Here is a 12,070-nt window from a genome sequence, read left to right as displayed (position 1 = left end):
ATACAAAAAATATGTTACAAGATTTATCTAGATGAACTTACACTTTACAGATCGGTTACCAACTAGGTTAGCTCCAGACCAATAGAGAATAACAGAAAGATATATTTTACGTCGTGTTGTTATAGCTCTGTCCAATCAATTTGGTAAACCATTTTGCTAAAGTGAATTTGCAGTCTTTGTTTATTAAGATTTTAAATATTTTAATCTAAAAAAAAGGTTAAGTTAATCTACAGTTCATTATTATTGATAAAAAAATGAATGATAAACTTAACCACACTTCGTTATTGTTGTGGTTTTTTATTAACTGTTGTTAATACAAGTAATTAACCTTTCGTACGTAACTAGTACTGACGTTAATCTAAAGGCTTATTCCATCTACAGTTATTATTCCCTCACAATTTCCAAAATTGTTTATACTGTACAAGAAACAAGTTAAGTTAATGTTTCCTTTGAATATTAGTTACTATTGAAAGTTAAATACTGCTTAGTCATATAAAGTACAATTTTTTAATACCCTGTGTTTTATAACGCTGAACAAAATGTAAAAATATAATTAAAAGCTGTATTTAATTTTATTGCTATGCATTTAAAATACATATGGATGGTAAACAGAGTATTCAGTATTATTGAACTAATACCGTATGAATTGAAATTACCCAATTTTATGTCCGTTAAATAATATCATTATTTGTGTTATCCATTATAACTATCAATACGGAACAACAAAACATGACCAGGATTACCAGTATTACTAACAAAACATATTCGGATTAATAAATGTTCTGGCAAACCAAATGATGGACAGCATTACTGTAAGGCTTGTGGTCGTGCCAAGGGTTGTTGTACGCATATTATTATATTTGCACTCTCTATCGTACATGGATGTGACGCCGCGCCGGGCGAAGCTGCTCTAGGGGTTGGTAGAGCGCATGTCCGCTAGAGCGCTCTGTACAGTCCAGGATCAGTTTCGCGTAGCGCTCCCTCTTGTGACATGTTCCCGTTCTGTAACACTACTTGGAAAATACGTAAACTCACAACGTCTTTTAAGTGGTTAAACACTGTTTAAAGATGTATTTAAGTGGTGAGTTTTACCTATTATTGTGTTCTTGTAAGTTTTATTTATAATAGCTAATAAAATATTCAATGGATATTTGTGGAAACTACAAATATGCATTACATTTAAAAGTTTATCTGCTTTGCAATAATTTTTTTTTTAACTTAGTAAAGTATTAAAAAGTTTTAAATTCAAAAGTGAGGATTAAAAAGTAACACTCAATCAAACAAAACTTTGCAAACATAACAATTCTTTTCATTCGTAATAAATCAGGTAACTTATATTTTTAGTAATTAATTTAGATTATAATTCAGAATTTAAAAATAATAAGACTTAGTTGCTGTTATTTTATATTTTTTTATCTCTTTGAAACTAAATTGATTTGTCAAATCGGTAATTTAACTTGCAGTGTTTATGTTATAATTTATATTTTGAAGTCACGCCTTCGTTTGTATACCAGTTTTGTACAAAACAATCTTCGTGAGTGGATTTTTCTTGTTGAAAAAATAAAATTACGTTTTGATCCATATTTTTTCTGTGTTTTACTACCAGACACAGATTTATATATGTCCAGTGGCAGCCATTTTTGTATAGAAAAACTTCCATCAGAATATACGTTTGAATTTGTAGGAGAATTAGTTAACTGTGGTAACACTTTGTAAATAGGTTACGCTTTTTAATTACTCAAACAATAAATCAATAAAAACAGGTACTACCATCACACGCCTGCTCACTTACAGCAAAGTATATGAACATTTATACAGCAATATTTTAGAAGTGCCTATATAAATATTTTTAAAAACTCTACAAAACTTATTTTGTGTCCGATTGCTTGACAATATTCCCACCTTTGATTGTCCAAACCTAATGACAATAAGCGTTATATCCCATGTTTTATTAACATTTGTTTGATTGGTATTTAAAGGCTATTTAGTTTTTAGGCTGATTGACATTGATTGAGCTTCAACAGGGATGAAAAAATAAAACATCATTTTGTACTGTATCTAAGCTAAATATTGCCGTTCAAAAACACAAAAAGAACTTAAACTTATTTCGTACGATAAAAAAATATTTTATAAAATCTACTCGTATCTTCAAGGGAAAAATACTAAGCATTGTAACATAATTTTAGTATACATATAATTGTTTGAAGACAAGCATACAAACATCGTCAGTTGCAAACTCAACACACCAAATTATTGAATACCTCATTGAACAGGTGTTTGGTAATAATAAAAACATTTTGACAAGATGTAAGTAATTTAGGATAGCTTAGTATGCCCAAGCAATGGTGCAGGATGACGCAATGTTTAGGCTACAACGTTGAAACAATTCTTTTAAGCCTTACTCGGTCCCGACCTTCGCATCATCTCGATCGTTAAACTTGAGCTCGGGTCGAATAGTCACTTGAAGCTCAAGTGATGAAATGTACTGTTATCACCATTTAGTCTACCTCTAATTAAAAACCATGAATGTTGAGCCCGACCATACATGATGTTACATTAATGACAGTAAGTAATAAAGTTAAGTAATACAGGCTAAGTACATCAATTATTCTATTTTATAGGGGGATTCATCTATGTAATATAATTTTATGTAACGCACATATAATGTATATAGCCATATTTGTTACAAAATATAGCTTTATAAGTTTATGTAACGAAAACTGGCCTATGCTTACATTTTATACATGTTATGAAAAAAGAAAGGCTACTCGTTGGCTGTCATTGTTTGTGAAAACGTTTGTTAAAAATCTATATTTGAAAATAATTTAACTTTACTATGAAGATCGAAGAAGTTTCATGAGATATAGGAAACGGCCTTTGCATGAATTTTGTATAAAAAATGTTTAAATAGTCATGTCATTTCATAAAAATATTCATACAAAATTGTCACGTAGTTTATGCTATAACCCAAAAGAGACCCCATAAAAATATTATTCATCCAAGTTGTGTATTTACGTGTTGATACGCTCAAGTATGAGGAACGAGTTATGATTGTTATTCTGCGAGTTCTCTCACAAAGATATTGTTCGCGCAGTTATTGGGTTGTGGAATCAGAGATCAAATCAGTTTTCCAATTTGTTTGTAACAAATGTTTTTACTTTTATGTCATTCATTGTATGTGGGGGAGAAACGCAATAATGAAATAAGATACTAAACAAATATTTTCACCATTGTTTTATCATCAACTCTGACATGAACTGGACATTTAAGATGTTAAATGATCATGATTCGGTGGGAGTATTACAGAGGCTTCCATATTATGTCCGTTAAAAGGTAGTGACAAAGCAGGGATTATTAATGGATTCAATTTACAGTTGGAGAACGTAATAGTGTTACCTTTTCGCTCTGACAGGCTAGTTGAAAGGTCTTGATAGCTTTATCTTCATACCACGAGTTTTGAAATTTAATGAAACATTTTAATCTCTATAAAAGATGTTATTACAATGTTGGTATATGTATTTCACAATTAACAGTATCTCTTTAAAACTTATTCTACAACCAAATTAATTTTGGAACAAGCGTTTTGTCCTACATTTAATTAACTTAAGTCACTTAAGACATTTTACAGATTGTTGGGATAATATATTCTTAACACTGTTTTATTTTCTGCGTGAATATTGATACACTTTGTCTCATTTTATCAAAGAATAGGATTTTTAGCTTTTTAACAGTAAAATAGTACCAAGGTGATGCAAATTGTAAATACAATTTGTACATTTAGTATATTTATTTATAAAAGCTAATTATTATTTTAAAAATCTACTTAGGCCTACCCCAATGTAAGTAAGCAGTTACAGATCTATTCAAAAGTTATATAGGCTATGTTTCAAGGATATGACGGTTGAATGATTATTACTATTTGATTTTCAAACTAAATAAAGGCAATATTTTTCAGCAACAGAGTATACGGTAGATATAATGGCGTTCAGGTTATAACAGCGTTTACCTAGTCACGTGACATGCTCGCGCAACCTTGCTAACGTCATTGGAGCTTATTAGCAATATAACCCATGCTACGCTATTACAGGGCGGTTTTAGGATCTTAAACTTAATATAATTATAGTATTTTAATATATTAATATATTTACAGTGCTAATTAAACCGGAAATTGTTAATGAAAGTTATAACATTTGAATTTTAAAGATTCAGATGCTCACTATTAATGCTCTTTTTATCATTAAATTGTATATTCATACTACACAGGCTATAAAATGGTACTATCCTATATTCGAGAAACAACTTTCTCCTCCTCCTTCCAGTGATAGAGCTCAATCTCCTTTCCTTCTGTGATTCCCCTTATCATGAAACGCCGTACTCGTATATGTATAAGTTTTTTGTTTAACAATTTTATTGGTAAGAACAATATTTGGTGCCATAATCTCAATATTTAGTTTAATATCTTTGTGCATAAACCATAGAGAATTATTAACTGTCTACTTACTCCTCAAATATTTAAGCCCTACTGCTTAAGCATTAATAATTTATCCATATAAAATTAACATAGTCCGACGAATTGAATATTTTTTTTAATATTGAAATTATTATGCCATTACCCGAAATTCTTATAGGCTTTATAACAAAAAACCCCAAGCTACTTACGCTATTATAAAAATTTGTGTTTTTAATATTTGTGATATTTTAAAGGAGATATTTTAGTGTAAATCCAATCAAGGAAACGGGAATTCGCTGAGTCTGCAGGTTTGCTGCGACGGGAATACAAAAAAATATTTATTTAGCACTTGCATCAAACAAAATCTGTATCACAGCAATTAACACTAGTGGATTATCTAACTTCTGTAGTTGAATGACGTTGACGCTTTGAAGGGGGTTAGTTTCAAGTGGGACAGTATGCCACACTTCTTGAGACTAATTGTCTTTTTTATTTAGTTAATAGTCTTAGAGAAATACCTGTAAACTAGCGTATGCATCTACAAGTTTAAGCATCAAAAACAAAAATATTGCCAATGCCCAAAAATTAGTGTTAAAGTTTTAATGCTACAAAACTGTCATCCAACAATAAACAATTCCATTATGTTTGTAATAATATCTTCAAGTTTTCTTTTCTCTAAGTCACACAACTAGAACTAAATTACCTTATGAAATACGGAACATTAAAAGGTATAAAACTTACAATCTACGTAGAAAAAGAAACATACATTATACGTAACATTAAACACAATTACACCCTTCGATTACGCTTAAGATCTAAGATCGAGTCCAAAGTCTATTACATAGATCGAGAAGCACTTATTGGATTACACCTTAGTGTGCGGAATCTGCCTCGCTTGGGGCGACGACGTTGAGCTGATGAATTTAACATTAACCGTACAAAACAGGTTTAAATAAGAAACGCTACGGTATAATATTATTACTTAAACGAATTATGTAATAAGGTCTAGGTAGCCTTATATACTAACTACTAGTTTATAACCTTTGACATTGAATGTCATTAGGATCAAGGTTTGTTAGGATGTTTTTTTATATTTATATAATTCATTTATTTATTAATGACGTCAAAATCACTATATTCACGAAGTTCCTCATGAATGTGGACAATGTCAGAGTTTTTTTCAAGAATAAGATCTTTAGATTACAATATGGAACCGCCAAATCTCCATTGATGGCATAGATTGTAATCCAGTGTAGAAATAATACCAAGTTTGTTTATTTTCTAAATGGTCAAATCATTAAGCATCATCATGACTTTAGTCATAGAACCAAAAACTATGATTCAACTACCATGTTGAGGACTCAAAACTAGAGAAAGGTGAATAAGGGGAAGGATCTTGGGATCAGTTTACACCAACCCTAAGCTCAGACGAGCATATTGCAAACATCGTCAATTGGGCCAACTCACACCTGAGATTTGTTCATAGGTCAACAAAGAACTAAAAAAAAAAAACATTATCTTATTGTCCTTAACGAATCACTCCTTTGACCTATCATTAAGTACGGTATGTCTTTATAATCTGGGGACCTTATCAAGTGGGCCACTTGGAAATGATTGTTGGAAAAAAATCTCTAGGGGGATGCTGGTACTTGGTTTCATATACTGACAAACACCAGTTCGTGACTTTTGAATACAACTGAACCTCCAAACTATTCACATTACACACAAGTTTTTATATCTTCTCTTTTTATACAAAGTTCTTAATAGTCTTCTAAACTTCTGACTTCTTAGTTGCGTCAAGTTCAGTGTACTTAAGAGTAACACAATCCAGATCATTATTCCAACCTCAGTTTTTTCAACCTATTATACTTTAAGAATAGTAGGCCTAGTATTTATCGTCTACACCGGTTAAAGAGATCCACCGGTTGCTTCTGATCTAGACTTTTTAATGTTTCTTTCTTCCCACGTCTTCATGTCAAAGATCACCCTGCTCCTTGATTGACAAATAGGTTTTATGTCTTTCCTTAGTGTTCAGCCCAGGTTATTTGTTACACTAAATGTGTGTTGTTGATGTATTGCGATATCCATGTATTATTAGGTGTATTTTTTGTCAATATAGTTAGGCGTTCATATTATTTATAGCATACAACTATTATTTTCTTTTCTCATTATTAGTATTATTTGATATTGTATTGTAGGCCTAATTGTTATTGAATTTCTAAATATTATTTATGGTTGGTTAAAATGGTTGTTATTTATTACTGTTAGAACTTTTAAACTCTTTCCATCATACAGTGTGTAAATTAAGTCACGAAACAAATCTGTATTTAAAAACCGAAATAGATAGAAATATTCTGATTGTAGCATTGATTCTCAACGAAGGTTCAACAAATTATTACACCAAAAAAATTTTAACCATCCAAACATGGTAGGGGGAAGGGGGTGACTTATTTTTTTTCAAATAGCTACCCCGAATGTGTGATCCTTCATTTTAAAGGGCTTGTCAAAAGAAATACAATGACGCAAACCCGAGGTGAATATCTCCCCCCTAGTCAAAATGACAGGTATTCCAAAATGGGTGCTATTCACATAAATTAAATTTTGGAATACCCGCCATTTAGGCTAGGATGAAATACCTAACTCGGATTCAAGCCATTGTATTTATTTTGACAAACCCTTCAAAATGAGGGGTCACTCAAAAGGCGTTGTTATTAAAAAAAAAAATAAATCACCCTCACCCCCTACCCTGTTACAGGGTTAACCCCCCTTTAAAATAAGGTTGATATAAAAAATTGCGGAACCTATGTTTACAATAAATTCCACAAACAGAATATTCTATCTATTTAGGTTTTAAAATACAGATTTGTTTTCATATTTGTGAAATCGGTGCTTTTTTACACACGGTAAATCAAATTTTTGAATGCCTGCCATTTTGACTAGGGGTGAGATATCCACCTCGGGTTTGCGTCATTGTGTTTCTTTTAACAAATTCTTTAAATGAGGGGTTCAATAGGTGTTACTATTTAAAAAAAATAAGTCACCCCCTTCCCCCTACCCTGTTAGGGGGGTAAAAAAATATTTTTGATGTAAAAAATTACGGAACCTTTGTTAACAATCAACGCCACGAACAGAATATTTCTATCTATTTCGGTTTAAAAGTTACAGATTTGTTTCAAGACTCAATTTACACACTGTGATTGTTACACTTATAAATTCTTTTTTAATTGTTTAATTTTCCTTTAGCGATGGATTTAATTGTTTACCTACACTTCATATGTCTATGTATCGTTGCAAAATGGTGTAAGAGGAATAAATTAATAATTTATATTTGTTTTTAATTGTTGGTATTTATAGAACACTTAATTTTTATGATTAATGTGATTAACCGTTTCCCGGTCAAGATTAGCAAAACCATGTGACGCTCTTCTCTCGTAGTCTGTTAAATTGGTTGTGTGTTTTCCCTACATACAGTACAACAATACTGTACAGACTGAGCCTGTAGCCCAGCAACTGAGGCCCAGAATAGTACAAGTACACTCACGTTCGTATTAAGTAGCCACGAGCAGATTTATTTGTTGGGTATTGTTTGTACACAATGGACGAAAGTCTAGTGACTACAAACACGGTTTATTACTCTCTGTGATTATTTCAACAATGATGATTGGTATTGACTCAACCTTTACCACTTTTATTTCCAAATTATATCCTCACACCCCCTTAAAATCATACATATTTATTCTATTAATACTGCGGTAGTACTCAAATATATTTTACTTAATAACAGTAACATATTATTCTTTTCCTGTTGAAAGCAAACAAGTTGGTTAATAGAGTAGAAAGAGTATTATTTAACAAACTCCAACTTTATCCAGTTCATTGTAACATTAAACATTAAACATTAAACAGACAAGTGTTTAAGTATTAACACACTATTATTGAAAAAAAAATTATTTATTAATAACAAAGTTTAATTGTTCCTCCTCTTTTGCTAGTAATATAATTAAGTGTTTATTTATTTATTTATTTATTTATTTATTTATTTATTTATTTATTTTATTTTCAATGCTACAAAACAGCACATGCCAATTACTTTGTAGCATTAATCAAATAACAGGAATGTTAACATGATATTACAATTAATAATAAACACAACTAGGGAAAAAATGTCCGTCTTCAATGGTGACAGTTTCACTCAAAATATAAATAAAGAATATAAAATATAAATAAGAATATAAATAAGAATGACAATATAACATTTAAATATACAGTAACAAGAGAATTTATACTAACTAAAATAATACTGATGGTCATGAATCAAATATATTAAATATGCAATAAATATATAACAAATAAATATGTACTATTTAGAAAAATTATAAATTAACGTTGATAGGAAAGTTTGAATTCATTTAACAAACAGACATTTAACTTTTTTAGTGGTAAATGAAATATATCATACTGATAGGAATTACAAGTGCGAGACATAATATTTAGTGGAGAATTGAATCCAAGATTGGTACGAGAGTAACGAGGGGTAAATACAAGAGTGCTGCGTGAATTGAGTCGTGGAACGTGAAAATTGATTTGTCCCAGTAAAAAGGGACTTGTAAATTTATAATTAACACTTTAGTGCAATTAAGTTTATATCGTTCCATGTTAAGTTTTTGTCTAAAACTATAATACAATGTCCAAGATACAACTCTATTACATATTTTACTAGCTGTAACCCGCGGGCTTTGCCCCGTTTAACTTCTTAATTTTCAAGATTATCTCGTTCGCATGGCTCAATCACGTCCTGGTTGAAGTTTGTTCGCTACGCTCACTCACCTTTAGGTTGGAGCTGGTTCGCTACGCTCACTCACCTTTAGGTTGGAGCTCGTTCGCTACGCTCACTCACCTTTAGGTTGGAGCTCGTTCGCTGCGCTCACTTGCCTTCAGGTTAGCTCGTTCGCTACGCTAACTCGCCTCCAGGTTGAAGTTCGTTCGCTACGCTCACTCACCTTTTGGTTGCAAATTAGCTGTTGTCATAAATGTAAAAGAAATAATAGTGCTGCACCCTGTTGGTAATCCTTGTAACTTTAATGCTATTGAACATCATAGAACAGAACCAACTTGTTTAATTGAAACAGCTGTTAAGATTCAATAATTCCATTTCTCATAAGGTTAACATGGGAAACTCCAGAGCCACTGGGGCGGAGCCCGAAAGGATTTTTGAAATAAGAATATGCCTATATGTTAATCGGGAATGTGAGCTATCATCATGCCAAATTTCAGCCCAATCCGACCAGTATTTTTCGAGTTTACTTTTCCCATACACACATACAGCAACCACCTCTTTTTTATAATAGTATAGATAACATATCAATGCTAAGAGCGTAAAAAGGTCACTCCTTAATTTGAAAGTAATTTAAATCACAGTTTACAGTATCTAACATGATTACAATTTATGTAAGTGATACCGATAGTCCCTTTTTACATTATGATATAGATTTTTACCCCTTAGTATTAAACACACCTTTCGGTCTATAATCAATATAACATGAATGAATATAAACGAATGTGAACAACACACTAAACAATTTGAAATATGTCAATCTAAATTGTTTCTATAGATACTTCATATCTTAATATTAATTTACAGTACATGAGATATATGCAGTATATGATAATAAGAACGCTAGACATTACCTGCAATGAGGGAAAGGTGGTAAAGTTTGCATTGTGATTGACATTAATTCCAGAACCGAACTCTAATCTCATGACCAAACAGTTAAACACGATCCGTCAATCACACGACTAAGTTGCGGAAGATCTGGACCAGGGATTAAACTTGCAAGAGCATCCTTTACTTAAATCATTTTATATAACGGTATCACATGATCAATATCCAAAACTCGAAAACCCACTTCTTTATCCCCTGTGACTTTTTGCAATATCCCTCTTTTAGATAAACGTACATTGTTTGATCAAAACGATTTCAAGTAGACTATCTTAAATAATTAAAAAAATAAGGGGGGGGGGGTGCAAGTTACTTTTCAGCCACCCTGTATACAAAAGTAATTACTTACATAAACGATTGGAGCGTTTGAAAAGAACATAATTAAGGCTTGCCCTGTGAACACAAGGAACATTAAACTTAAAAGAGCTGGTGAATCTCATTTTAATTAAAGCGAATATTTAAACAACTCTAAATTATATTTAGTTTCAAATAGTTGAATTTTCATTACGAGTAATATGCAAGTGTAAAATCGTCGTTGCTTTATTGCTCACATATGCATACATTGAAAGGGTACCTTCCTCTTGATGGTACAGACCTCTCTGTATGATGAATATTGCTGGGAAAGTCTTCAAAAGTTGATATATTCCCGACTGATTCAACACAACCAAAATTTGTAAATTTTAAATTTAAAACTCTCAGCTATTCTTATGAAGAATAAGTAAACTGTTGTAGTTTGCTTGTTTATAAATTTATTATGATAATACCTGGAACATTAGTTTATTTTATTGATGTTTATGACGTTTATGACGTTATTGATGTTTTACAAAAAAAAAACACACTATATTACCCTCCCTGTAGCAGCAAACCTAGGTACCTGTTAAAACTAGCTTTTATTTATATACATTTAATAAAACATCCAATCAGTCAAATGGAAATTGGCTGAGTCCGCAGGTTAGCTGTGGCCGAGTTGTATTTCTATTTGAATAATGTTAAATTTTAAGATTTTATAGTATCACACTATTTAACTAAATGGGATGAATCGTCGTAAACCTTGAAAGTAACTGTCGATTTCCATGGGTTTCGCCTATTTTGATAAATATAAAAACTATATATACTTAATCAAAAATAACTCAAAAACCGTTGGGCTTAGAGAAAAATTTTAAACTTAAAAAATGTGTTTTTTTTAGATGGACCACATTTTGTATTTTTAAGATTTTTCATGTATCTCTAATAATAAAGTCACTATAGCCAAAAATACAGAAATATGCCGCCATTTTCCAATATGGGGGCCGTAGCACAGCTTAAATTTTAGGGGACTTTATATGTTCAAAAGGAATGTACACCCAACATCTGTACCGAATTCCCCGCTTGTGCTAATTTTGTTGGGGTCAAAACATATTTTTATTGTACTACAGTATTGTACTACGCCTTACAGATATTTTTATTTAGAGAGTTTCTAAAAACGGTGAGTCGTGAATATAAACTGTACTTACGCGCTGTGTCTTAATGATTTCAAGTTGACTGTAGAAGATGAAGAGTATTTTGTTTTGAAGAGTATTCGTATTTGCATTGCCGAGCGGCCAGTGTGGACACGTAGCCCAGCTTGTGCCGAGCGGCCAGTGTGGACACGTAGCCCAGCTTGTGCCGAGCGGCCAGTGTGGACACGTAGCCCAGCTTGTGCCGAGCGGCCAGTGTGGACACGTAGCCCAGCTTGTGCCGAGCGGCCAGTGTGGACACGTAGCCCAGCTTGTGCCGAGCGGCCAGTTTGGACACGTAGCCCAGCTTGTGCCGAGCGGCCAGTTCAGTTCAGTTCAGTTCAAAAATCTTTATTCACATAAAAAACATTTTTTTATACAAATATTCAACCATGTGTTGTAAAACACGCGCGGTTGAAAAACTTA

The 12,070-nt window shown here is 32.0% G+C and overlaps 1 protein-coding gene across 1 annotated transcript in view; it reads left to right on the top strand.

The window, feature by feature from the left end:
- Window positions 1–971: 971 nt before the first annotated feature.
- The window catches only part of LOC128983029 (tachykinin-like peptides receptor 99D), a 30,030-nt gene continuing 18,931 nt past the window's right edge, over window positions 972–12,070 (top strand). Inside the window, exon 1 of the mRNA XM_054402154.1 lies at window positions 972–1,081. The gene's annotated coding sequence lies outside the window, so the exon portion shown is untranslated. The remainder of the gene's footprint in view (window positions 1,082–12,070) is intronic.

This window comes from Macrosteles quadrilineatus, unplaced genomic scaffold (genome assembly GCF_028750875.1).
Source record: "Macrosteles quadrilineatus isolate MER2022 unplaced genomic scaffold, UCM_ALF_1.0 Scaffold_1__1_contigs__length_201487025, whole genome shotgun sequence".
NCBI lineage: Eukaryota > Metazoa > Arthropoda > Insecta > Hemiptera > Cicadellidae > Macrosteles > Macrosteles quadrilineatus.
Note: the sequence above shows the minus strand (reverse complement) of the source record. Positions and strands in the feature narration are given on the sequence as shown.